Here is a 27,985-nt window from a genome sequence, read left to right as displayed (position 1 = left end):
AATGAAACAAAAAAATCCTACCCAGGACTTCATATCTATTATGTAAGCAAACATTACACTTTGATGTAAAAATTTACATTGTTCACAGACTCATTTGAATTTCACATTCACATTACCACCGAGGAGATAAAAGAATTTTCTTTCATACTGCCACGTTTACTACTGTTTTCTTTGGCTTGTTACAACTAATTTATCCTTTAAATCAAGTTCTCAAATGCAAACAGCACTCATTGCAAGAATAGTAATTTCTTTTTGCTCTTTAAATTAAGCTCAGTGCCGTTCTGCACAGCTGCACCAACGGATGAGGGAAAACTTCTTCCCATTCAATGTACCCTTTCAAACAGTCTTTTTTCTCGTCATATGAATACTGTTCTAAGTACACATGATATCCTCCCACAAAATCAATAAAAAGTATTGAATTAAAGATTCTTCAAGGTAAAGGAAAAAACAGCATTGTAAGAGGAAAACATATTACAACATCCCAACATAACTAGAAAAAACCCCTTTCTGAAATTCTGCTGATAGTACTGCAAAAGCACTTCGCTACAGAACTTGTAATCCAGACTGTATGCTGGTACTAGCAGACTGATAAGCATGTTATTTCATCCACACTAGAGAATGACTACATTTAATCATTCAAAAACAAAAATAGCTTAATAACATATATACATATATGATATTTGTATCACACAATGAGGCATCCAAAGAAACATCTGCTTTTTATGACATCTAGGCTCACAGAAGAGGCAGCATGATTTCACCCCACAACTGAATTCTTATTCCCATGAGAAAACACTATTTTATAATTATGCATCCGTTCTATTTCCAAACTACCTTTTTTTTTTTTTAACTTAAGGCAGGTTATTAGCTAAATATCTGGTCACGCACAAAAAATTAAAACAAATCTTTTCTCCAATACTACGAGTACACTCAACAGTAATTTCTTAAGGCACAATTGTTAGAAAATACTTCAGTAATTTTTGCCAGTTCTATTTTTTGCGTAGTTGTAACATCTAATGCATATTTTTAATGCAAATGCAGCATAAAATATGAACGTTTCAGAAGGAAAAACTCCAAGAAACTATAAAAAGGAAGGCAAGACATTTAAAAACTGAAAATAAGTAATATTCCTCATTAGCTTTGATTACTTCAAACACTTGGCTATACTTTACTGTTTTTGTAAGTTATCTTACTCTCTGAGGCAATTTTCAGTCTATCTAGTCATAGTTAGAATAACAGTGTATCAAGGCACCTTGTCAGTCAGACCCCTCACCTTTGCACATCTTGAAATATTGATCCTTCAAAGAAAATAGAAAGAACTGCTCACTCAACTCTCAACACCTGCAGGTGATACAGCCGTATTAGCATAATACCGTTCCAGATTTCAACATGTAAAGAATGCAAAATTACTATAAATCAACATTAAGGGCTAAAATTTTTTCAGCCATGCTAATTTGAATTGAGAGATGCTGTTGTCCAAGGATTTTTAATTTTACATTAAATTGCCTTACTGCTTATACACCAGAGAAACCATAATATAACTAAGACCAGAAAGTACTCTTTAATCTTTAATATAAAATTAAATTTTGCTGGTTTTTCAATTTATCCAGAGACTTAGTACCATTTAAAACTGTGCTTTGTTGTATTCATTTTAATCAAATGTTATTTTAATTGGGTCTGTAAGGACATGTAGAAACTACTGCACCATTGGGAAGAAACTAATTTTTGATCTCCTGTTCTTACATCTCTCAAATCAGCCTGGTTTTCAGTCTCACCTTTAACTTCCCCTCAGGCATTATTCCCTACACTACCACAGCATCAATTCCCAGTTCAGATTTGTTCAGAAGAATAATGTATCTCAAAGCAGTACTTCTGGAAAGCAAGACTTGGGGAAATGGGGACATCTTACCAAATTTTCCATACAGTCTATGAGAAGAAGTTGAAGCCTAAAATAGGGCTCCTGGGAAACGTTTCACCAGGCACATAAAGCAAAAGGAAAAGGCAACTCTACCCAGCATGTAGTTTCATGATGTTTATGAGGGTTGCCACGGTGCACGTACACTATAAAATTAGAGTGCCTCCTTACAAAAAGGAGCAAGAAATTAAGGCCGGACCTTAGACAAACATCCTTCCCTCCCTGACCCTGATCACTCCTACGCATCCTTCCTTCTTGAAGACAGACAGATGCTGCCTTTTCTTCCTTCCTAAACCCTGTAAGGTAGCCAGGCACCACCAGAATGACAGAAGAGCTGTTCTGCACACTGCTGAGAGAGTAGCCACCTATGAAGGAGGGCGATGGGAAATAAAGTCCATCGTGGCGGGGGGGGAATCATTCAGACTTTGAATAAGAACAATCTACCTCATACTGAGGTAGAGGCTTGGAGATATGGATTTTCTTATTGTCAGAACAATAAAATGCTAAATATAATAAAATACCCTCTCAGAGAGGGCACTTACAATAGCTGAGATTGACTGATAATACCAGGTGCCAAAATTAGGGTAGCCCTCTCCCAGCCCTGAGTCCTTCCTTGCTTAGCAGGAACTTGACTCAAGCTGTTTGACTACAAAGATTCGGTAGGTAGTTCACCATTTTCTAGCCTAAACTACAAGTTAAATTCATAACTATATTCGACACTTCAGTTAGGTTCAGTTTGTCCAGACACCATTTGAACTGAAACTAACAGCTTCACTCCCCTTCAGAATAACATTTAAAGTAGCAGATCAACTTTCAACTAAGTGCATAAAAACAAGGCTTTTAATATCAAGACAGATATTAAAAGTCTCAAGGATGGGCGGGGGAGGTGTTTGTCAGGTTGTTTTTTAGATTTTGTGGGTCTGTTTTTTGTTTTCTGTCATCTGAGATCCTGGAGCAAACTTTTGCACTATATTTTAGATGGAATTAGATCAAGGTCATGAAAGGGGCTAAGTCACATTGGTTGCCTGTGCAGCAGTCACCAGACAACCATGGCCAAGGAAATGCTTGCAAGCTTCCTCTTCCAGAAGGGAAAACATAAAACAAGCATCAACATATTTAGAGCTTGTCAGTAGGGTCCTTTAAGATTCACATCTTAAGGGTTTTTTTTGTTTTAGTTTGGTTGGGAGTTTTTTTTTTGTTTGGTTTTTTTTACACATTTGGACCAGGAGTAGAACAGAAAGCGTTTGCATCCCTTACAATTACTCTTTCTAAAATGTTACAGGTTTTCACAGTGCATCATAGGGTTCTCCAAATTCACGCTCATGTCTCTTTCTTAACTCCATAACACGTTCTGTAGGATCAGCGCGTTGCTGTAAAAAGAAGCTGCCTGGAAGCATACTCCACGAAACTGCGGAGGAGGTAAAGGTGAAGTAAGACCTTTTCTCACTCTTCTTTAATCTTGATAGTGTGTTCCCAGCATTAGGCTAGGTCCAACAAATGACATGCATTTCAACATATAACACTTGTTGTTGGGTAGCTGCCAGGTAAGATAATAAAATTTCTGCTTAATTAAACCACATTATTTTCTTCCACAACGGTTGACAATCTTGGCTATTTTTAACATCACAAGATGTAGTCACATCAGTATATGCTGGGAAAAATGCGATATACTTTGTTTAATATTAAAAAAACCAGAATTTCCAGATATAAAGCCAAGAGTAGGCATGACTGAGACTCTCTGAACTTCACTTATGCTTTCTCACATGTTTAATCAGAGAAAGTTTACCTAAGTCACTGCACTGGTTTAGCAGAGGTATTGAAAGTCTTGGGAAAAACAGAAAGAGGAAGGAAAGATTCAAAGATTTTAAAAGGACAGAGGGATACTTAAAATATTGTTTTAAACAAAATGAACCACTTCTTATGTATTTGGGTCAAGGCACCTGCACCAAAAAAGGCACCCAGTGAAATGTGAGTTGAGAAAACAAATACCATTAAACCTGAACTAACTTGACTGTTGAGTAAAAGCAAAGTTAGCCACAGAATTGCCTTTGCTACTATAAAAGCATTAAGGGCCAGGTTAAAAAAGTGGTATCCTTGTGCCAGCAATCACTGTAGTCTCTTGATCGTCAAAGTACATTATTAGCAGGTACATTTCAGTACTTAATCTTCCATATACCCTAAACAACTGTAGGTACTGAAAAGGAGGCGCATGGGGACTAGAACAACCACTTTTCTTCTTTGGTCACAGAATTACGTAGCTAACTAATTTCCACAAACTAAAATAGAACCTGGCCAAGTGGGGGTGGAATAAGGGCTCTCCATCCACTGGCCATACTCCCTCTTATGCAAGAGCAGTCCCTTACAGTTCTCCCCAACACTGCCTTTCACTTGAGCGAAGAAGTTGGTGAATTTTCACACTAGGCTTGCTCTGATCTAATGACAAGTAGCTGTTAAGAAGATATGGAAAGGTCCTGAGCTCTTCTGTTCCTCACTCCAAGTTCCTGCCCTCTCTCCTGGCATTTAAGAATTGTAGTATCCCCAGTGAGCTACATCAGCTCATTGATCCAAGAGAAAACAAACCTATGCGAGAAAAGATTAGGTTCTGACATGACAAGAGACTTCCCAAAAGGAACTCCCTCTTCTGGATGACAGCCTGCAATTAAACAAAGGGAAGCATTATGTGAAACTATCCCCCAGCCTAAGTCTTTATGGATCTGAGCTGGGTCACTGCCAGACTAAAGTATTCCCATCACTCTAAGTTGATTCTGTTCCTCTCTCCTGAAGCACTGGTGAGGAATACTCTGCAAAGCCAAGGAAAGTGACTTCAGAGTGGAGTAAAATATCTGAAAACAGGTATTTATGCACAGTTGTTTTTCTTCTAAAAATAAATTTAAAAAAATAAAAGAAATATTTCTGTCTTACTCCATTTGACTCAATGAATGGAAAGTCAACAGCATCCATCATGATTTTTCAAATCTCTGTGAAGTCTGTAAAAGTTAAACTACATGTTTCACTACATGTTATTCAAAGACAGACTCCCAAATAGGCTTTCCCTTCACCTGCTTTTCTATGGGAAAGAATTAACTTCTCAGAATTGCAGACTCACTGCATGTCCCAAGGAATTCTATCCTGCTGCTGACACAGTCTTCATATTTCACTTATATTTAGTTCTTTCATTCAGATTAATCACTTATTCAATATGACCATTCTTTTGCATGGCCTTCAGCTAGGACCCAGTTTCTTCGTGTCCCTGTGATTCATATCCATACTTTCTTTTTAAACTGCTTTTTGCCCTCGCACCCCATTTGCTGACTTTTACAGAATCTTATACCATTCAATCAATTAATGCTTATAGTTATGGAAAAACAAGAGATGCATTTTATTTCGAAGTAACTTGTTGGAATACTTATCATGTTCAGCAACTTTAAAATACACAGACAGCACAGACTAACGTTTTTTCACATGTTCAGGAAAAGATATTGGATAGAACATGACACAGGGGTAGATTACTTGTGCTTTAGGTACACATACCAATGCCATAGCAGGCTACCAACAGATTAACTTAACAACGGGAAGGGATGCTGAACTTCTCCCTATTTGCTGGACATGTAATTAGGTCCAGAATAGGCTTTGATAGCTTCAGATCATGTAAATAATAATTCAGAATTGGTCTACTTCATCTTAAACCTAATTTCATCTTTGAATTCCTCTTGCCTTCTTTCATGAACAGCAATAGATATGTGGCCCTAACATTCACACAATCACAGAATGGTAGGGATTGGAAGGGACCTCTGGAGATCATCCAGATCTTGTCCAACACCCCTCCTTGAGCAGGGACACCTAGGGCAGGGGGCACAGGAATGTCTCCAGGGAAGGAGACTCCACAGCCTCCCTGGGCAGCCTGTTCCACTGCTCTGTCAGCCTCACAGGAAAGAAGTTTTTTCTCATATTGAGGTGGAACTTGCTGTGTTCTAACTCGTGCCCATTGTCCCTTGTCCTGTCATTGGGCACTATTGAAAAGAGTCTGGTCCCATCATCCTGACACCCTCCTTTAGATATTTCTAGCTGTTGATGAAATCCCCCCATGGTCTTCTCTTCTCCAAGCTCAATAAATCCAAACCTCTCAGCCTTTCCTCATAAGGGAGATGTTCCAGTCCCCTGATCATCTTGGTAGGTCTCCACTGGAGACCTTGGGACTGTTCCTCCCTTTCATTCAAAAAGGGAAGCTCTTAGGACATATCCCATTTCCTTCTACATGTTAACACTTTCAGGTTTAAATGTTTATTGCATCCTGCTGTTGAATATAATCGACCCTATAGTCTTCCTACCATTAAAAATACTGCACTAAAATTTCTACCTCATAGAAAAATTACTGCAGAGTTAACAATCCAGCTAACAAGAACTAACAAGAACACTAACTTGAACTGCATTCTACTTTATTTACATCACTTCACATGCATAGAACTGCGCTAACCTCTGTGGAATTACTCCTGACGCACATGAGGAAGAACAGAACAGAACTGGGTCTCTCGCCCTCCTATGCTTTCCTGTGACATGTCTGTATCACAACAGCACAGCAGCCTGTAAAGGCCATATTGACTCTTCTTTTACCATGTCTCAGACACATTTCACAAGATGACAGACGCATTCATAAATTTCACTGCACATTGCCATTAAAAACTAGCATTGACATTTAATTTTTGCTATCTTTATGATTCAAAACACGTCCTTGTATTTCTTCTTAATGAGTTGCAGCATTGCTCCTAGCATAGTCTGTCAGATATTTGAATTTTTAATTCTGAAGAGAAGCACTATATTCTGCACATTCTGTAAGTCATGTAAAAAGGTATGTCAAACCTTTATTGGATTTCCGTTACTGAGTTTTATATCCACCAGCCTTTTAAACTAATTTATTCAAATAACATTTATTTCATTTTTGGGGAATAAAATAGTTCAAAAACTGTAGGCAACTACCATATATACCTTCATATACATATTTACCCAGATGCATTTTACAAATAGTGTAAATTCTGTATTTGAAGTCTTTTATTTCTAAAGATAGGAAAATTAGTTGTATACATAAGTCATACAATGACTTAAATTATGTAGAGTTAGCAATATATGAGTGTATATACATACACGTATGAAAACAATAGTCTGTCCTGTGACAAATTAGAACTGTATTTCTCAACTTACTCAGAACCTGTTACTTTGATGAGTGCTCTTCCTTTAAAAAAAAAAGCACCCTGACTGTACAGCTCCTGTGCTCACTTGGATCTCAAATACATCTGCCACAACAGCTTTTCTGTTCCCACAGCAGTTTGCAAATGATACAGAAATCATTAAGTTATCCAAAAGTCAAAGCAGCTATGAAAAAGGAAACTGAAAAGTCACATTTAAGGTATTTACGGAAAATGGATGTAGAGACAGGTACTTGACAGAACATCGGTTAGGTTAATATAATACTCTGGAATGTGACAGAGGGAGAATTAACCCAAGACTCTCCATCAAAACTCTTGAGCTATATCAGAATTTTAAATATATTTTTGCTAAATAATCAGTTAAACCATGTACCATGTTAAAGAAAAACTCATAGGGGAATAAAGATTTGAGATTCTGGCTACTAATTTCATTTCAACTGTTGGCATACTTTTAGAAAGGGAAAAAAAAGATCTCAAAGTACTGTAAATATAGTGAAATAAGAGAAATGGTGCTTGTGACATGAATGCTGGCCAAGAGGCATCTTGGTGTGGGAGTTATTCCAAAAAGGAGGTTTTAAAAATGCATTTCATTCATCTACGACAGTCTAACATGACACTCTTCAATGGATTTCATTCGTTCCTGTGTGAGTGAGCACACATGTGCTAACTATCCTTTTTTTCAAATCTGGAGGAATCCTTTATTTGTTTAGGGTTTTCTGAGCAGAAAGATGTTTTTGAGTGGAAAGGCATTTAGCTCTGTTAGCTTTGTCACAACAAACACTTTTCTACTAAACTAATTGTAGTTTTAAAGATGCTCTACTCAAAAATTCATGATTAATTTACATACAATTTTCTGAATACAAAATCCAATGAAAAACACATTAACTTTTCTTGATGAAAGGAAGTATACTTTTTGAACAGAGGTGAATGCACTCCTCTGGTAGTGACAGTGGGTAGAGGCTTTTCTTTTGCCACTTGACTGAGACTGAGTGCTACAGTAGGCAGACATAAAAAGGGACTTTCTGCTGTTCCCAGAGAGCCTGTCCATCCTTTTTCCAGGCTGTCATGACTTGCTTTAAAAGGAACTACAAAACAAGGCAGGGGTAAAAGTATTTTGTGAATAATACACAGATTCAGTTTTTATTGTATTTGCCAGGCAGAATATTTGACGACTTCTGTCATTTTACCACTAGATTAGGTCAGTAATTTACTTACAAAACTATAGTACAAAGGTTAACACAAGGATTTATTTTATTTCAAAACAACTTTTTCCTTTTTAATTCATGGTGGCTTTGGTGGCATTTCAAAAGCTCATGAATATACTGACAGATGACTGGATGACAGGTTTCAAAGAAATGTTTTTGCTTTCTGTGGCTAAACATTTGACAATTTTCTTGCAGAAATGCGTTTCCTGAATAACACTTTATAGAAATTCAACAAAAAGGATTTATACTCTGAAGTTGTAAAAGCCAAAACCACATGAACTGTAATTATTTTATAAACTAAGTGGCCATCAACATTTGTACATCCAGTCTTTGTTGTTTTGTTCTAGCACTGTACACTATCATTATCCGTTCTTTCAGCAGTATTAAAAGGCTTTACAAACTGCTGATACTCAGTCATTTACTGTTTAGTGAAGCCAGAGAGCTTTACAACATTACCGGACCACGTCACATATCAAAAGACACTTAGCTACTGCAAAAGAGGGCTCCTGATGCCAGACAGATGACATTATTGAGCCATTATAGTACTCACATCTGCTAATTTTTGGAAGACCCATGAGAGTTCATGAATCCCCCAAAAAACCCCAAAGCCTCTGTGGAATAAATATGAGATTACGTATTCTTCAGCATACGTTATTTAACGATGTTTCTGCTTTGGATTCCACAAATCCTATACAGATTAATCATTTAATAAAAAGCTTGAAAATATTGATGCTCCATAGATGCTTTTCCAAATATAATAGTTTCTTCATTTCACAAAGGACTTACAAGGGTTGCAAAAAGGCATAAGTGGAAAATTTCATAGCACAAGTTTTAGATTTCACCTTTTGCAACAGAGGGAATGCAATCCCTGGTGTTTAATTAGAAGCCTGAAATCACCTGCTACATTTTACTATTCTAATACCAATCCCAACTGAATGCAAAGTGATATTGTAAGCATTTCCCCCCCTCTGATGACAGCACTCACACAGCCCAATCTAGTACTTTTCTGATCACACTGTAGGGTCAGTGAGATTTAACTCAGCTCCATTCAAAACTGAGGTTATTCTTCCTGCCTCTGCCTAGGAAGTTTAGGGCCAAAAGTTTTAGTTGTCTATCCTAAGACTTATACATGCTAGACTAGGTTCCATAGATCCACCTGACAAAACCAGAGCCACTAAGCTTAACTCTGCATCAACTTATACTGGCTTCTGCCCTATATACTATATATATATACACACACAGAGTATATATCTACACTATAGGCCTGTGGTCAATTTAATTTCATCCCTAGCATACTACAGGTTCTGTAAGGTTATGGACAAATGTCCTCTTCCTGCTGGCTCAATTAACACAGGAATTAAGAAACTTTAAACAGCAAAAACATCAAATGAGTGATTTAGCTGGGTTTCATAGGAAGGCAATACTCATTAGCAGGGAGAAAGTCAGGCAGGCTGACAGGCTGTGAGATCTTTTGCTGGTTCAGCTGTTTGAAGAACACCCATCTGCCTACACGCCACGTTGAGAAGTCACCATGTTAGAAAGCAAATGACATTGACACATGATGGTGTGCTCCTTCTGCCATTTTCTATTGTGAATGAATGGTGAAGAGTTATGGTACCATAAAAAGCAATGGCTTCGTAACTGCTGCTTAGTGGTAATGTCCAAATAAGGGCCAAGAGTATTTACTGTATGTAATGTCACATACTGTGTCACAGAAAGTTTTTATATCCTGTCATGGCCACTGTCATTTCAAATTAATAACGTTGAAAAAAGCATAGACATCTTTGAATGGATCCTCCTACCTATGTGGACTAGTAGAGATGGAAAGAGCTTGACAAAAATCAACTAGAAGAGTAAATTAAATAATCTGAACCTAATTCAATCAGTTTTCATATACCACTATGAATGTCATCACAGACACCCAATGATAACGAATTATATCCTAATTTAGTAATGTCAATAGGAATTAGACACAATTGCATTCAAACATGTTCCTCAAATCAAATAAGGTTATTATCTGGCTGAGTACAAGTACCAAGGGAGCTACAGACCCTGGTACAAAGTGGTGCCTCCTGGAAATGAAGTGAAGGTTACACTGAACTACTGTGCTTTGAATTCAGGAGAGGAGTAGAGGTCAAGTAATCTGCTTTGCTGAGGTCTGTGAGAAGAGAGCAGGGTGCAACAGAGTGCCTGGGAGCAAAGGTGCTGTGCAAACCACATCTCGCCGGCTCCACACAGAAGCTACTGTCAGACACAACATGTCACAGGCAGTTATTGTACTAAACAGACAAGGAAGGTAACTGCATGCATAACAGATAAGTGCTGACATCTGTCAAGGTACAAATGCACATACTACTTATTGCCTTTACAGTCTGTTTGTGTCCTAAGCCTGTGTTCTCTGTAACCGTTCTCTCATATGCTCACTTCTCTGCGCAACATCTCTTCTTGAAGGTTCCCTGCAGCCCTGAAGGCAAGATCTAGAGCCTAAGCAGAGACCTCCACTGAACTACATGTGTAGGAGGAGAGTTGAAGCTTTGTAAGAATAGGAGCTGCAGCTGCAAGAAGAATCACAGGTGCAGGAACGTTTGCTGTTACAATCTGCAACTCAGCATTTTGTAGTATTTGTTTTTCCAGCGAAGAAAACCGTGTTCTTGACTGGTTAGATCATTCACCACTGGACACTATGCAACTCGGAAATATTCAACAGCTTGACAATGAAAAATCTAAAAATATAAAATGCTGTACACACAAGCCACAAGATCCTACTTGAACACCTTGGACCAAAATCAGAAATGACACAGGCCTCTCAGCACTGAACACCATAAGGACATAAGCACATAACTCCAGAGAAGAATTCACATCGCTGATTTTGTCATCTATGTTCCCTAATACATTGAACAGAAAAAAGACAGATGGTTGTACATAGTATTCAAGACAACTAGCAATCTCAGTGAGGAAGTGTCTACCACAGCCAACAGAAACAACACAAATTTTAAATTCTGTCTTTCTCCTGAGAGTTCAAAGTACTGTTATATCAGCATGGAACCAGAATCAGAGCTGAAACCTGTTGTGCAGTCATGAGACCATACCATGACGTCAAGTACAGAAGAAGGATGCAGCAATGCTTTGCACAGTAGCGTGGTAATGTAACTATGGAGTAGGAGGAAACTTACATGCTAGGCTTTTTCCAGTTCAGGTCTAAACTAGCAAAAGGCCGTAATCATGAGCCTCTCAGGAGTTTGTATTTCTCCTGAAGTTGAGCCATTGTGCAGTCAAGAAGACATAAGTAATTGCTTCTATGGAGTATATACAGCAAAGAAGTAATAGCAGTACACTATCTGCCACGATCTAGGTATCTTCTTGTGTAGGGCTGCCCTCAACAGGAACCCAGTGTTGTGATACACTATTTCCTGTTTTGTGGAAGCTACTTCTGATCCTTCAGAGTGCTCAGTCCCACTTGGTAAAGAGTAGACCCTGCTACAGTGTGTTTGTGAGAAGTATAAGACTAAGCATCCTCCTTGGACCTTTAAGTTAAAACAACAGTAACACCAATAAAAAATATCTTTGTTCAGTTTGATATGGCACAACAAACATTCGTCTTTTTTGTGGCTCTTCCCCTTTTAAGCACTAAAGTAAAGCTCTTCATATCAAAATGCAATTACTTAAATCCTCTCCAACTTCACTATTCCTCACAGCTCCTCCAAAGACATGGCTTTAAATTAGTAAATGGATCTCATTTCCGTTTCAAAATGCATTATCTAAGTGTTGCAGTAATGCTGGGAAAACAGAAGGATGTGATGTTTCAGTCACTATAATAAACCATTTGTTTATGGTAAGCCTTTAATATGATTGTTGCAATAGAATATATGGGTCAAACACTCAGTAAACCCACTCAGTAAAACCCAGTTTTACTTCCTACTTATCAGTACTCCTGCAGCTTCACACAGGCTACCCGCATGATTTTTGCGACAGCAGCATGAACAATCAAGCTCTCAAAAATCCTTCTCGTAACTTACTTTTGGGACACGAGTGAACAAGCAAACACCTTGAAAGGACTACTTCAGTTTTAAAAAGAACAGGTGTGGATCCAGTTTTCTTATAATTTAAGTGTAATTTACTAATCACTTTTCTGCGTCAGTGCCAAAAAAAAAAAAAGAGTCAAACAAAATGCCCCATCAGCTTTTCTAAACTTGTGGTAATTTTCAACTGACTAAACAAAGCATGCTTCTGTAGTGAGCAAACTGATTTTACAAAAGCTTCAGCTTAAAAAGCTTACTTATAAAGTTAAAACCTGATAGCAGCATACATGTGAAAACACTGGGAATCACAATTGTTTTTCACAGGTTCAATTGCTAACGTAGAAAAGTAACTCTTTTATGGTTCCCATTAAAGCTCACAACCACTTTTAACATCTGCAGGATGCAAGAATATTTTGTGTCTTTCCGGTGTTTTGTATCAACTACTTGAATTCATCAACATTTCACTAACCGAAGACCCAAAGTGCTGCATCTAAAATGCTTACACTTTTCCACATTCCTCAACCATCTCATTACCCTGGTAAATATCCCAAAGTCCCAAAGGATCAAAATACTGTCTTTACTTTTTCAACAGCAAATACTGTGTTAGCTGAATCAATGAGATATGGAAAAGTAAAGTGGAAAAATGTTAAAATACACTGATAGAAAACTTAATCCATTTACTTTGCATGAACTGAAGTTGTCTGATTCTCCAGGGCTCTGCAAACAGTCCAAGGCAACTAATGCTATCCTATAAATACAGGACTAGTTTCAAAGAACGGTTATGGTATGTTATCCTATATCACCATTCAAGATACGGCTCAACCTCATGAATTTTAGAACTGCTATGAAAGAAGTTGACGGTGGAAGCACACTGTCCGTCCGCAGTCTGCTTGTTCTAGATGTGAAGGAGCTGTGATACCTTCAAAGCCTGTGAGGCCTAAGAGCTACCATTTCACATAGAGGACTGGAGAAACTTGTCTCAACAAACTTAAACTAGTAGAAAGGTATGACAGTCAGTGGTAGGTTATTTAAAAAATACCTACAGGGTTTAAATCTTCCTTGCAACGTTCTTCTCTGGCTGGCAGGAATGGATGTTTTCCAGCCAGAGAAAAAACATCCATTTTCCTTTGAAGTACTTCCTGAGAATTTAATTGCCCAGTAAATTGCCAACAAAACTTTCAAGCCGTAGACCAGCCCTGAGAGACTCCAGAGGGAACAGCCTGTAATAATTCATCTTCCCACAGCCAGATGGAGGGCAGAGTTGCTCTACAAGCCTCCAGCCATAAAAATCAATTTTTGACTGGACGAAGTTCACTGAGATAAATACAGCCACAAATACAGAAGGCAGGAGTTCTCACCAAACACAAGCTGAAGTTATGCTGGAGCAACACTTTTGACAACTGGGATATTTATTCAGATAATTAGTGGATCTAGCTACACAAGCACTACAACTCGAACTTGAAAGTGTTTCATATTTGAAAATGAGTTTCTTAGACAATTTAAACTTCTACTGTTATTTAGAGTCTCTTACACAGTTGTTCTATTCTCGGCAGGTCCTCCAAATTGACAAGGTTCAAATGATTACACAATGTAAGAAATACAGTGGAGGGGAACCTTAAGTTACTAATTTTAGAAACTGAAACAATTTTAGATTCTCAATTTCAAACCTTCTCAAAATAATTAATTTCCTAAAATAAAGCAAAGACTCAAAATTCTTGCAAGTCAGGAAATACAAAGATTAAAATAGAGTAACTTCTTCAAAAGAAAATGCTAAATAACTAGTAAAAATACTGAAAGTGCTGACATAATTTTACAATACTGGAAACAATATACCTCACAGAGTTCTGGAAAATCTGTTAACTGTCAGGAAAACAAACTGAGGTAACACTGAATTGCAGTAAAGCCTAGGTTGGTAAGAATAATCTATTTATTTTTTGTTGTGTGGAAACAAATTTTTAAAAATGTTTATGCTTAAATACAGGCTGTTAATCAAGCATCACACATTTTATTGTGAATAGTGAATATTTTTTAAATTGTCAGTTCAGAAAAATCAAGATTTGTAAACACTAGATTCTCAGGCCTGTTAAGGGTGTTGGAACACATTATCGTGAAGGGCTAACCTTAACTGCATTATTTCATTTTTAATTAAAGATAAGCTTTTTGCATGCAAATCCATAGAAAAGATATTACTTCAATAGCTCAACTATTATTTCTTGTATTTTATTTCAGGATCTTCATACAATTTATTTTCTACTGCTTTTCCCGCTTCACTGAGAAGATTCTCCCATTCAGTGCTTTATAACCTTTCCATCTACTTGAGCATGTCTAGCAGCACAGCAGCTAGAAAAGAACAGGAAAAAAAAAGAGCAGCAGATGAGCATAGACATTAAAAGATTTGTAAAGAGCGTACATTATTTAGAAGAAACAACGGAAATCAAAAATATTTTGGAAGCTTCAATCTGTTTACCTCTGTCTTCCCCAGATCTTTGTATTTGAATTCTCTGTCATTTTTTAAAATACTAAAATATATGTATACTTGCAGGAAAAAGAGAGAGAACAGAGATCAAGAAGGGGTCTCTTCAGTCATAGCCTGAAAAACAGCATCACTTACCTTAAAAGTTATGACACTATTAAAAGCTGCATTAAAAAACAATTTGGATTTAACTGTACTTTAACTTTGATATTAATATTCAAATTGTTACCAGATTCTCACCTAGTCTCCTAGTCTTCCACCCGGAACTAATGTAATAGTTACACAACCTGATGGCTCATTAGGGCCATTTAATCCACTTTTAATCCTGGGGTTCTGTACAGTGTCTGCTTGGGTTTCTGAGAGTAAAACTAAGCAATACAACTTAAGTTTGGAAGTCATGGTTTTTCATTACCTTCCAGGATGTGTTAGTTTAAAGAATCAGTTTTCTTATCTGGTTTCTGTATTTTAACCTCAGTTAATATCTCTACTAAAAACAAACAAACAAACCCACCCAACATTCTTTGTGCAGAAGAATATAGCCCCTTCCTTCATTACCATAATTGGCCTTTCCTGTCTTTAAATTTATCTCTGTACCTCTCAATTTTCTAACATAGCATGTACTTTTTTTTTTTAAGGCACTAGCCAGGTATTTTCTGGACACCATGAATACCTCAATGCCAGAGTCACAGTATTGCATACAAAGTTGGAGAGCTCTCTTGTGTCCTGTTGAACCAGCCTGAAAGAAACTCTTGAGTAATACAGATACAAAATATTAGGGGTGAGAGGGTGGAAGCTTTGGTAAGGTTCTGATCATGTCTGATGATGTGAAATGAAAGAGATTTGGAAGTATAGAATTAAGAAATGGATCAGAGATGGGCTCATTTTAGGAACAGGACAGGCTGATATCCGCTGAGAATTACCAAACATGTACAGCATGCGTTGACCCAAAGGACACTTTGTAGACCTACAAAAGCAAGAAGCACCTCTTATGTCTGGTAAAGACAGTCAGGAAGGAAAAGAGACAGCAACAGAGACAGAGAAAGAACATAGAAGTCACGGAGGTCCTCTGATCCATTACTGATTATGTTTTCAATCCTCCCCTGGTACCGAGAAGAGAGAAACTATCTTATATTCACAGAAATCTTGTGGTTTCAAGATTACATCTCTCTCTTTCTCACACACACACAGTGAAATGTGTGCTGTTCACAGCAAAGAGATTTAATAAACTGAAACTTTTCTTGCTGGAAAAACCTTTGGCATCTATCCCTCCCTTGCAGGCAGAAGGTTCATTAAGAAGAATCGCTGTGTTAGATTTGTCTTGAATGGAAAGCAGTCTTCTGCTAGACTTATTTTTAATCTTAATCTTCATTTGATAAGCACCTCTGAGTAGTTCCCTTCCCTATATATCCTTAGATTCTTGCATTATCGTATACAGCACCATGGGGTAGCAAGAGATAAAAAGCCCCAAGAATATCTTGAGCCAGGCTTCAAATGAGGGAAAGGAAATTACTGCAAAGAATGCAGATACTTGACAGACTGTACAAGGCAAGAGAGAAAGGAACCCTTGCTAGTAAAAAAATTATATAAAAATCTGGAAATAGAAAAACCAGCTTTCTACTGAAGAAGAGACCAAGAAAAGGCTCAGGATTACTGGCCACAGGAGACAGAAGTACAAAACAATGTCTGAACAGCTCCCCTACCTCACTGCAGCAAAAAGCTGAACATTAGTTATCTGTCCCGCCTTCCACCCACAGACAGAAATTAAGTCCCAGCAACACAGATACTCATTCTGTTTTGCAAATCATATTTCAGAAAGTAGAGTAAGTTACAAGAACCCTAATGAAGCTACATTGTTATGTTAAAGTTTGATCTGACCTATTGTAGAGGCACATGTGATGCAGGAGGAGTTAGTGTACACCAGGGGCGCTCCCTTTGATCAAAAAAGGAGCAAAAGATAAAGCTGCTTCTCGTCTGATCCTACTGAGCCTCTTAATTGTAAACAGGCCAGATTCCTTACTGAAGAAAAGAGCCAAATGGACAACTGTCCTGAGATAAGGCACCAACCTCATCTTCCTCTGAAGACAACAGGGGTAGGAGAGGAGTTAATTCTGGGTGATGTACATCATGGTGGAAGCCGTGCAGGGCATGAGAAATTAATACAGCTTCCACCTTGTTACTCTTAACAAGTTTCAGCAGATTATCTGCAGTTAGGAGATAGGAGCAACTGAGGCAACCTCAGGAGCAACTGAGGCTCAGAAAACATAAGCGATTCAGACCCTGGTGAATAGACTGATAGCACAACAAAAAAATAGTTCAGGATTTGAAGACTGCAGCAAAGTAATGATTAAAGCCCATTCAATGGAGCAATTAGTATTATTTTCAGCAGTAAATGACCTACCCATTCTGTGCCTTTCCCTGGTGTTACCATATGCTTCTGATGCAGGGGAACTAACTGACATAGGTATTTCTGGGGAGAAAGACAGAAGGGGGAAGTTAGTTACAACCCACTACTTGCCTTTATCCTTTCTCTCTTAAGCACATATCTAGATTTGTTAGCCCATTACTTCCCCAGCTTCTCAGAAATAAATCCATACATTCCAGATACAAATTGGTAGTACATGAAGAGGTAAAACTGATAACATGAACATCTTTGAGCTACGTTTGTCTCTGAAACATCAATAATGTAAAAATGACCCTGCAGTCTTAAAGCTTTCAGAATATGACTTCCTTGAAATAAATAGTAGAAAATTAAAATGAAATGTTACACTGTATCAGTCACTTAGGCATTTATATGCATTTAGACATAATACAATCCTGTTGCAAAACACTAGAAAAATATTCAGATAGATAAGGGTTATCTATACTCCTCTGCAAAAGGACATTGGCCTTCAAAGGCTGAAGCCCTCCAGATATTAAAATGCACCACGTTTGCTGCCTTTATTACATCTATTACATTTTATTGATGCGTAAATCTGTCTAGATCACCAGTAATATTATGTCTGTTCATTATATTTACTAACTCTTCTATAAATTTATATTAAAGCCAAGAGACTGCATCTACTTTTCTTCTATTATTATATACAGTAATAATAGTGATTTAAAAACAGTTTACCTCCTCTCCACGTTGAACTATTATCCTTTGTCCTTTATATACTGCTGTAATCTATTCCAGTGGTCTTTTCTTAACTGATTTTGTAAGCTCATCTTTTGCGTCATACGGTATCACAAGTTTTTCTGAAATCTTGATTATGTCCTTTGTTTCAGCTTCATTGTTTATTACTACACACTATTAAAACATAAGCATGACCTTACATGCTGGCAAACCATTCTATAAAAAATTCAGCAATTCCAAGCCTTCCACATGACAGACCCAGGGAAAAGATGTATTCTGGGATTTCGTCACAAACGGTCTTGGTACAATGCTGCAGTCTTTTTCAGTACTATGTTTGTTTGGCTATTTCTCATGTTAACATGCTCCATCAAATATTTAGTAAGATTAGACTTTAGACTTTAAAAGTCTCAATAATTTATAAAATATTGAGTCAGGGTGGTGCTAAGGCTTTTGTACATTCCCAATACCAATTCCTAAAGTCACAGTGGAAGAGGGGTTGCACAAAACACACAGCCAGACTTCAAGATGCACTACAAAAAGTCAAGAGGCAGCAGTCACAAGTTTCCATCCTTGGAGATATTCAAAACCATGTGGACACGGTCCTGGGCAACCGGCTCTAGGTGGTCATGCCTCAGCAGGGGAGTTGGACCAGATGACCTCCAGAGGTCCCTTCCAACGTTAACCCTTCTGTGATCCTGTAACCATGTATTTTGTTACAAGATTCAAAACATTTGGAAATAACTGAAAAGCTATTTTAATGGTGCATATAAAGACCTTATTCTGTTAAAAGAATCCTGTATGGTAATGGCAAGGATGTTAACTTGATTTTTCTAATACCTTTACTGAGAGTTTTAGCTTTTCTCAATAGTTTCAATATCAAGAAGAAACAGTAACAAAATATTTCTCCTACAGCTGTCCACTTTATACTAGCAACAGTATATTTTAAAATGCACAAAAATAGCAAGATGGGCGCAACAACATTTTCAAAGGTGGAATAATTCTAACTTTATTACGAGAATTGGGGGGGCGGGGAGGCGGAAACACGACACACACCAACCTAAAAAACAGCTGACAGAAGCAGGGGAAGTCACAGGTTGACATTCCACAACCAAACGTTGTGCAGCAGCTCAATGACGTCCTCTTCCCCCTTATTTCTACTCACTACCACCTTCCCTGCTCCTTGTTAGCACTTACACACCAACTCTTTTTTGTGCTTTGCACACATTTGAGTGGACATACAGGTAGGCAGATAAGGTAAATAAAATGAGAATTAAAACTGCCTCTCAAAAATGTGTTTCTCTTTGATTGGATCAATTCCCATTGATTAAACCACCATGCTGTTAATTTAACTGAGGTATCCAAGCACCTAAAATGAGGTAGAATAAATCCATGTCTTAATATTTGTGGTTGCTGCCTTCTGTGTTTCACAGTCAGTGGGATATTAGTGAGCACATATGCAGCAGCAGAAAATATGGCACTCAAATATATTCAAGATCTTTCACCATTGCCTCTCTCGCAGGAAGTTGAAAGCTCAGAAAGCTTTCAAAGACACAGAAAAAATTAGAACAAAAAGTGGTTTAATGTTTCCTTTCCTTTTTTTTCTTTAAACCCCTCCCTTCTAAAATATTTATTTACTGCATCTGTGGTTGTTTTCATGATTCCTGCAGGAATCGACTCAAATTTGCAATAATCCATGTAGCATAAAAGTGACACTCTTAAGTCATCATCAAAAGTTCTTGTGAAAAGACTCTATGCATCAGTAACTGATGATTATGTATTTTTCTTACATGCTGTCCTTTTTTAGCATATGGAAAAAAATGTTGCAAAAGAGCTAAAAAAGGAACATCTGAAGAATTTAACCAGTTTATATATGAGGAAAAAAAAAGCTGGGCAAAACCAAACGTTTTATATGAACACTACAATTATCCTAGAAACCATACACTTACTACATTTGGGCAGGCTTTAGTAGAACTAGAGCGGCTGTGATCCCTAAATAAGTTAAAACTACTGCTGTTTAAAACTCTGTTTAGCTGTAAATGAATTTAGGAAACACATCCGTTTATTATCACTAAATAAAAGCTTTGGGAGGTATTGCTAACAAATAAATTCATGCTTTTCCACAAAAGAAATTAGCAGTGTTCCCTTCCTACAGCCTTCCATTTTCCAACCCATTAAAAAGTCTACAATTTCTAGAGGGAATTTCTGTCACTTAAAAATACTTGCATTTACCTTCCTGAATAAGTAACCCTTTTCATTGTCTTTGCTGATGTTAAGAAACTATATATTACTGAAATATGCTTCTCTTTTCCAGATGATTTTTCCTACCAAGTTTCCTAAATTTAATTAAATGACATGCCAGTCCTGTTAGAATGAGGACATTTTTCACAATACAAGTTTTACAAGTAATAATGTAAATTTGAAAACTGTACTTCTGGTATTCTTCTTATTATAATAAATTCCTCTGATTCCCACCAATTAAAACTTTCCTTTCTTCAGTCTGTTTATCTTATCGCAAACAGCTGTCAGACACTGTGTCAAACCTTTTTTTGTCTTTATTTTTTGCCTTTGTCAGCAGGTCTTTCTATTAGTAAGGACAGCAAGATAGGAACATGAACAGTTGCTACATAAACAATGTTGACAATAGCTATGTCACTGACTTCACACCACTTAGAATACTTTCAAACTTGACGATGTTTAAATGGCAACCCTTCACACTTTTAAATATACACCATTAAAAAAAAAAAGCATTATTTTAGCAACACACATGCAAGTTGGCCAAAGCAAAACTGACAATATTGTTTTAAACAAACCTTGAACTGGGGAGACAGTGATTTCATGGAGCAACCCTGCCAGCAGCATCAGCTGGGACTGAGACACACAGACCAGCTAATGGCAGCAGATGTTGTTTATCCTGACTTTTGCAAGGCATTTGACAACTGTCTCCCATAAAATCCCCATAGACAAACTGATGAAGTACAGACTAGACCAATGGACAGTGAGATGGGCTGAAATCTGGCTGAACTGCTGGGCTCAAAGGGTAGTGATCAACATGAAGACAAGCTAGAGAAAAGTCACTGCTGGTGTACCCCAGGGATCAATACTGGGGCTGGTACTGTTTAACCACTTCATTAATGACCTGGATGATGGGACAGAGTGCATCCTCAGCAAGTTTGCTGATGACACAAACTGGGAGGAGTGGCTGATACACCAGCTGGTTGCACTGGCATTCAGAGGGACTTTGAAAAGCTGAGTAATAAGCCAACAGGAATCTCACAAAGTTCAACAAAAGGAAACACAAAGTCCTGCACCTAGGGAAGAATAACCCCAGGCACCAGTACAGGATGGGGGATGACCAGCTGGGAAGCAGCTCTGCAGAGAAGCACATAAGGGTCCTGGTGGACTCCCAGGTAGGCCATGAGCCTTGCAGCAAGGAAGGCCAATAGCATCTTGGGCGGCATTACGAACTATGTTGCCAGCAGGTCAAGCAAGATGATCCTTCTCCTCTACTCAGCACTGGTGAGACACATCTGGAGTGCTGTGTCCACTCATGGGCTCCCCAGTACAAGCAAAACATAAGCATCCTAGAGTGAGTCCAGTCAAGAACTGCAAAGATGGTTAAGAGATTGGAACATCTGACATACATGGTGAGACTGAAAGAGCTGGGACTCTAGCCTGGAGAAGAGAAGGCTCAGGAAGACCTTATCGTTGTCTATAAATACCTGAGGGGGGCAGGGGTAAACAACACTTGGTGGTGCCCTGCAACGGGGCAAGAGGCAATGGGCACAAATTACCGCAGATGAAATTCCATCTGAACAAAAGAAAGCACTTTTCTGCCATAAGGGTGGTCAAGCACCTGAAACAGCTGTCCAATCAGCAAGCTGCTCTAGGCGACCCTGCTTTGAGCAGGGGGAGCGTTAGACTAGATCTCCAGAAACCCTTTCACACCACAGGTATTCTATAGTGTTTTGAGAAAGAAAAAAAGAGGCGATCAACTACATCTGAGTAATATGGTCTATGGACTTAATGACAGTTGTTTTCTCTGCACAGAGCAAGCCTTCAGTAAGATAAATCAGTTCCCTTGCACATCAATTTTCTGTATCCGACTGCATTCTATGAAGGCAAGTTGCTTATTAGACTTAGGAAAAGCCTCACTGTGCAGCTACAACAAAACAAGTTACTTTTATCTCCCATACATTTCCTGATGCCCAAGCCTCTAGGTCTAACCAGTATGAGAACTACGTAACACAGAGATTAAGAAAATGTATTTGTTTTCACCAGTCAAATAAATCACTTTGTCTATTACAATGTCCATTTCTATCAGCAAACATCCGTCACTTTAATGGATTTCTTTGCCTCCCCTCCAGTCAGTACTCAAGCGGTAAAGCTAGTTTAACCGAAACAGGCTAATGGGAAATCATCCTTCTCCTTTCATAATACCTGTTCCCTCACATCGATGTATTAACAATTTTGTTTTACAACTGTAGAAAAAGTGAGAGGAAGCAAGAGAACATCACAGAGAAAAGCCAGAACATCTCATTCATGAGGAGCAGGCACCTGTGCTCTGACCCAATTAGACATTCAAACACTTGTCACTTTGGAGCTGGCTGGCTGTCACTCATCCAAGTAGCCCCAGGGGACCTATTGTATGGCGGCATTCCCTGACAGGAGAACTGGAGCTATGGAGGCAACGAGCGCACAGGGGTAGGGTGCCAGGATCCTGGTGAGCAAGAGCAGCCAGCAGCAAAGCCAAAGAACTTCAGAGCTTCCTTAACTTGGTTACCATCCAAAAAGCCTTTCAGAGTCTTCAATGGTTATCTTTTTTTCAGAGCAGTCTAGTTTAAAAACCTTACAGTAACAGGCCTCTTTATCCAAAGCTACATTTAACTCTTGAGTGACTAACACAAGAACTGTTTCAGAAGAGATCCCTGAAAGATGTTAAAAAAACCCAAAAACTTAATTGCAGAGAGAGGATGCACTAAATGTTACTTTTAGTAACACCATCAGTACATAATTCAAAAGTCAAAACATCGCAGTGCCCAGCTCCTCCCTTCTCCATTTTAAACATATTATTGATGCTTTCAAATGCTGTCTGCTTGAACATATAAGTAAGGAATAAAACACTGTGCAGCTATCCACGCCTACGCACTAGAAAAGATAGAAAAGGTCTGTTCTAGTAGACTGTATACAGTACTGTATTCAAGACCCCCAAATCAGATTTTTCATTCAAAAAAACCCCCAGATATTAAAACACAGATGACTATTCAACAGCTAGTACCAACTTCAAGTAAGGCTATCTCTTTTCTAATGCTGAAAGATTTATGCAATTCAAATACAAGAGCAGGGAGAGGTTGGAGGAGGATTGAAGAAATAAAAATCAAAGCTTATTTCAAAACTTCCAAACCAGGCATTTTAACTTTCAGACCTAACCATGAGAATGAAGAATTCGAATGTCCACATCACCAGATCTGTGATCTATGCTAGAAGAAAAACACTTCTACGTTTTTGGTACAAAAATATCTCCAGTTCCTTCTAAGTCTATTTCTCCAGACTCACTTTTTTACTAGTTGACTTGTCCCAACACCTGTTGTCTCCAGTAAGGAGCAGAGATGATTAAATCTACCTTCAATTATGTAAAGAGATGACATACTTGTAGCTGCTTTTCTGGTTAACATTTGATATGAGCCCTTCAGTTAAAAGCTGAGCTGACATCTTAAAAATTATATTCATCACAAACTGTTAACTCAAACATGGTAAACACAGAACACATTGTATGACTACCCAGGCAGTACTTAATAGAAACTGAACAGAAAGACAGAAACTTAGCTTTTCTTTTTTCCCGTTAGCACGGAAAATTAAAATTTAGATGGAATTAAGATATCTTACCTTTGTACAAACAGCTTCAGAGCAAGCTGGTCTATCTCTTTACTTTTTCTTCTTTCTTATCCCCGTATGACAGGTCTTTATGTTACTGCCTTGCCTAAAAAAATAATATACAACCTGAAATATTTATAGAGGCCAATAATTACATTCACTGTTAAATTACAACAAATACATCATATATGTCCTTGGTAACTGGGTTCAGCACTGCAGCTATAAGTCAAGTGGAATGGTATTTTAATAGGAATTAATTTATATATGTTGGTCTGAAGGAAAAATAAGAAGCATTACGAACAAAAGAAGCTCCCTAGGTTTCAAAATCATGCTTTGCATTTAGCTCTCCAAAATAGCATAGCTGGACACATCAAATCAGACCAGACCACCCACATAGTTATCCAGGTTTGCTGTATCATCAGTGGAAAACAGTCAGTGCTGTGCAAAGCTTGAACAAGTCAATAAGAAAGCCTAATTATGTCTTTCTAATGTTCAGTAACCTAACTTAAGGCCCACCAGGTACCTCTATCTCCTCAGAATCAAACAGAAGTGCTCTTTGGGATATAGATGCCCAAGCTTCTAAAAAGACATCTGCTGGAAGAGGCGACAGCAGCTGACAGCAAGCCTCTACTGCAGGAAAGCATTTGGTCACAGCACTTGCCCAGAGAGAGCGAGCTCCGGGCTTATAGTCAATTTGTAAACTGGCTGATCTCCCAGTTTCTAGGAGAGCATCCCAAATTCTAGTTGACGGATGGGACGGACAACCACCTCCCTCCACCCAACACCCCAGATTGAAAGACAATATAAAGAAAGAGGAGACAGCAGGAGAGGTTTTGTTTTCAATTCAGCTGCTACCTTCTTCATTTATTCACAAGAATTATCCACCTAGCTCATCTCTTCTTTTTCTTTGTTACTTCAACCCCCTATTTCAAACAGATTTGAGGTTTTGTTGAGAAGAAGGTTGCTTATTTTTCCATGGCAATGCACGTGTGGAATTGAACTTCCAAGCACGCAAGCTTCGAGTAGGATCATGAATTTTGAAAGTCAGCTTCAAAAAATTTCTGAGGATTCCCCTTATAGTCTTTTAATTTTACAGCACATGCTGCTTATCTGTAAGCTCAGCTATGCTTGCCACTACATGTAGTCCTTATTTCAGTGAACTAGCGATGAAGTGAAGCTAATGGCAATAGATTAGCATCACTGCAGCACCCATTATTTTATATGCTGTACATAAAAATATACATTTTATCTGTAAGAAAGTAATTAAAGTTCATTGTTTACTCATAACTGCAGATTAGCGCTGTTTTGTAAGATAAAACAGGTGAGACTGCAAAATCGAATTTACAGTGATACAGTAAGATTAGTTTAATTTCCCATCAAATTGATAACACAATCATATGATTTTTTTCAGTATACTTTTAAGAGCCTTTTTATTGTTAAATTGGCCTGCCCATTGGCAAAACCCTAACTGTTGACCAGAACTCCCTCGTAGCTGTTTCTCCCAGCCACAAACAGCACTTCTCATAAGTTGTTCTTTATCATGCTCTTTCAAATCAACTTGTTGCTCTTACATAATAAAGCACTAGAAATCATTCATTATCAGTGTAACTTTGGCATATGTAATTTCATTGGGGTGAAATTCACTTCGGTAATTCACTTCATTGCCTTCATCTTTATTCAGGCACTCAAATCCCTTCCTACCCCCTGCCTCTATATTCAGCTGGAACAGCTGCCTGCAAACCAACAAGACCTTGATGAGCCAAAGTCAACACAGAACTTGGATTCAGAACTGCTGCATGCATGCAACTCCTAATTGACCAAAACATTCAAGTATGACAATGATGATCACACGTATTCTATTATATAAAGTTAATGGCTACATCTACCCTGCCATTCATGCTGCTTCCTGGCTGGCTCAGTCTGCCAGCTGACTGTCTCCAAAACAAAACCAGAGCACGCTTTAGGGAACACTCCAGCCCCAGGGACCCTTCCAAAGGGCAGTACAGGTAAGACTGCATAAGTTTTGATTCTCTGCTTTAGACAGTCCCGCAATTCTCTCCTGCAAGGCACTGCATCCTCAGCTGCACACTCCACCTGCCTCCATGCCACACTGCAGAGTGCAAGCCGTGGACTTACAGTATTAGGCTGCAAAATCATAATTTTGATGGGCTGCAATACAGTACTTGCTATTTCAGACACTCTGAACTAAAAACACTAGCTGTGTAGTAGGGCTGCAGGAACATCACAGTACTCAGATGAAACTCAGGTTATGGCCAGCCTGTTTGTAAGAGACTAATTTTCTAAAATGTAGAGGCAGACCAGCCCTCGTCAACTACTCTGCCTTGATATTTATCCCTGTCTTGCTGATATTACCAGGAAAGAACAGCTGTAGCCTCAAGGGCTAAGTTTAAGAGTTAGGCATGATGTTAAAAACCCAGGGATAGCTTTTGTAAGACCTCACATACAGCAGAAAATCATAGCGCTGTTGACACTACAGGTAATCTTTTCCAGACTTCAAACATTCATTGAAAGAAGAGAAAAAACCTCATCACTCTGTTCCTCCCCTTACTCTCTTGAAGTAAATATGGTTATGTAACAGTATATATGTTTTGGGACATACTGTAATGAATTACAATTTTCAGTGTTTTATTGAGAGAAAAGAAACTGTACTACAGTCAAACTGTTTTCAGTTGCTGGGTGAGAAATGGTCAGGATATCAGTCTCTTTGGACTCCTGCACTACACACATGCTGCTCCAAAAGTAAATATTTGCTATAGTTCTTCTTGACATCTGCAGCTTTAACCTATTTACAGCCCATGATCAGATTCTTTTGCTGTGACGTTATTTATTTTCTCTGATAGTCTCTTAGGTCGAAGCTTAACAAAAGTTGGAAACTCCAAGGAAATCACACCCATGAGGAGTTCTGTAAAACACGTACAGAAGAGCACCTAAACATCCAAAAATCAGCTCAGATGGAATGAAGAAATAGAGAAGCAATCTCAGATTTTTTTTTTTTCTTCTCTGACAGCTGACATAAAATTTTTCATTCTTACCCACAAAGCTAAGGGCATGAAGAGAATACTTGGAATGGCTTGGTGGCATGATCTTACACAAGTTAACAGGTGAAGTCCCATATATTTCATTCTAGCTAGGAACCCCTTGTGTACAAACATGTAAATTAATAACCAGATGTCTGGTTTCCAAAGTGAAAGGAGCATTTGTACCCTTACAGGAAAATTGCAAGTGAGATAGCATGGATTAAAAAATTTACACAGTATTGTCACTTTATAAGCTTCTCTACTAATAGTGTTGATAGACTTCAGGGAAGTAAAATTTAGAATGAAAAACACATGTATTGTAACACATAGCTATGCAAAAAGTTCAAATGTAAAAAATACAAAATACAAAAATTCCACTTTAATTTTATCATCTGATTGGCCAAATGGCTTTATATAAAGTGTATTCAAATTATTCATTAAAAGGTTAACACACGTTAATATTCTTAATGTAACCTTAAAAAGCAGTAGAATGAGACAACATGCAGCTTTCTCCTAATATTAATATCTATATACACACACATATATATAAATCAGTTTCCTTTAACTTTACCATACTGCAGAAAGTTATCTAATACATAATATTTTCAGGGGACCTGGAAAAATATTTGCTTTGTGACAAAGAATTTATTTAGTGTATTTAAGCACAGTTTTATGCAATCCAGTACTGCAGAGCTCCATTATTCACCCTAACGTCATTTCTTCTTTCAGAACTAAGGAATAATGAGGACCCCTCAGAAAAGGAGAAACTACCCTGTTGGTTGATGAGGGCAGTGATCCATCTTTCTGTCATATCTATCTTACTTCTGGTAGTGCTCATCCCCAGATGATTCTGACAGAGTAATAATAGAAAAAAAAAATCCTGGAAATACACCCAAAATAACTGTTCGGTTTTTCATTTCTCATACACACATCCTCATGAAGACATTTCCTAGGGCAAGTAGTCCAGCCTAGATTATATTAACGACCGTAAGAACAGTGCCTTAATTTTACACATATTATAATAATTAAAATGAATATAAATGTCATCTGATCTTTAACATGTTGCAAAGTCATGCCCTTCCTCCATGGATACAAATTATAACTGCACTGATTTCAATTCCTAGACTGTTAACCAAAGTCAACTGCTTCAG

General features: G+C 38.0%; 1 protein-coding gene across 24 annotated transcripts in view; it reads right to left on the bottom strand.

Annotated features, from left to right (window-relative positions):
- NRCAM (neuronal cell adhesion molecule) overlaps positions 1-27,985 on the bottom strand; it is a 166,733-nt gene that overhangs the window by 87,805 nt on the left and 50,943 nt on the right. For all 24 annotated transcript variants that reach the window (XM_064447646.1, XM_064447787.1, XM_009511443.2 and 21 more), the window contains exon 2: positions 23,809-23,902. The gene's annotated coding sequence lies outside the window, so the exon portion shown is untranslated. The remainder of the gene's footprint in view (positions 1-23,808; positions 23,903-27,985) is intronic.

The sequence above is a fragment of the Phalacrocorax carbo genome, chromosome 1, assembly GCF_963921805.1.
Source record: "Phalacrocorax carbo chromosome 1, bPhaCar2.1, whole genome shotgun sequence".
Classification (NCBI taxonomy): Eukaryota; Metazoa; Chordata; class Aves; order Suliformes; family Phalacrocoracidae; genus Phalacrocorax; species Phalacrocorax carbo.
Note: the sequence above shows the minus strand (reverse complement) of the source record. Positions and strands in the feature narration are given on the sequence as shown.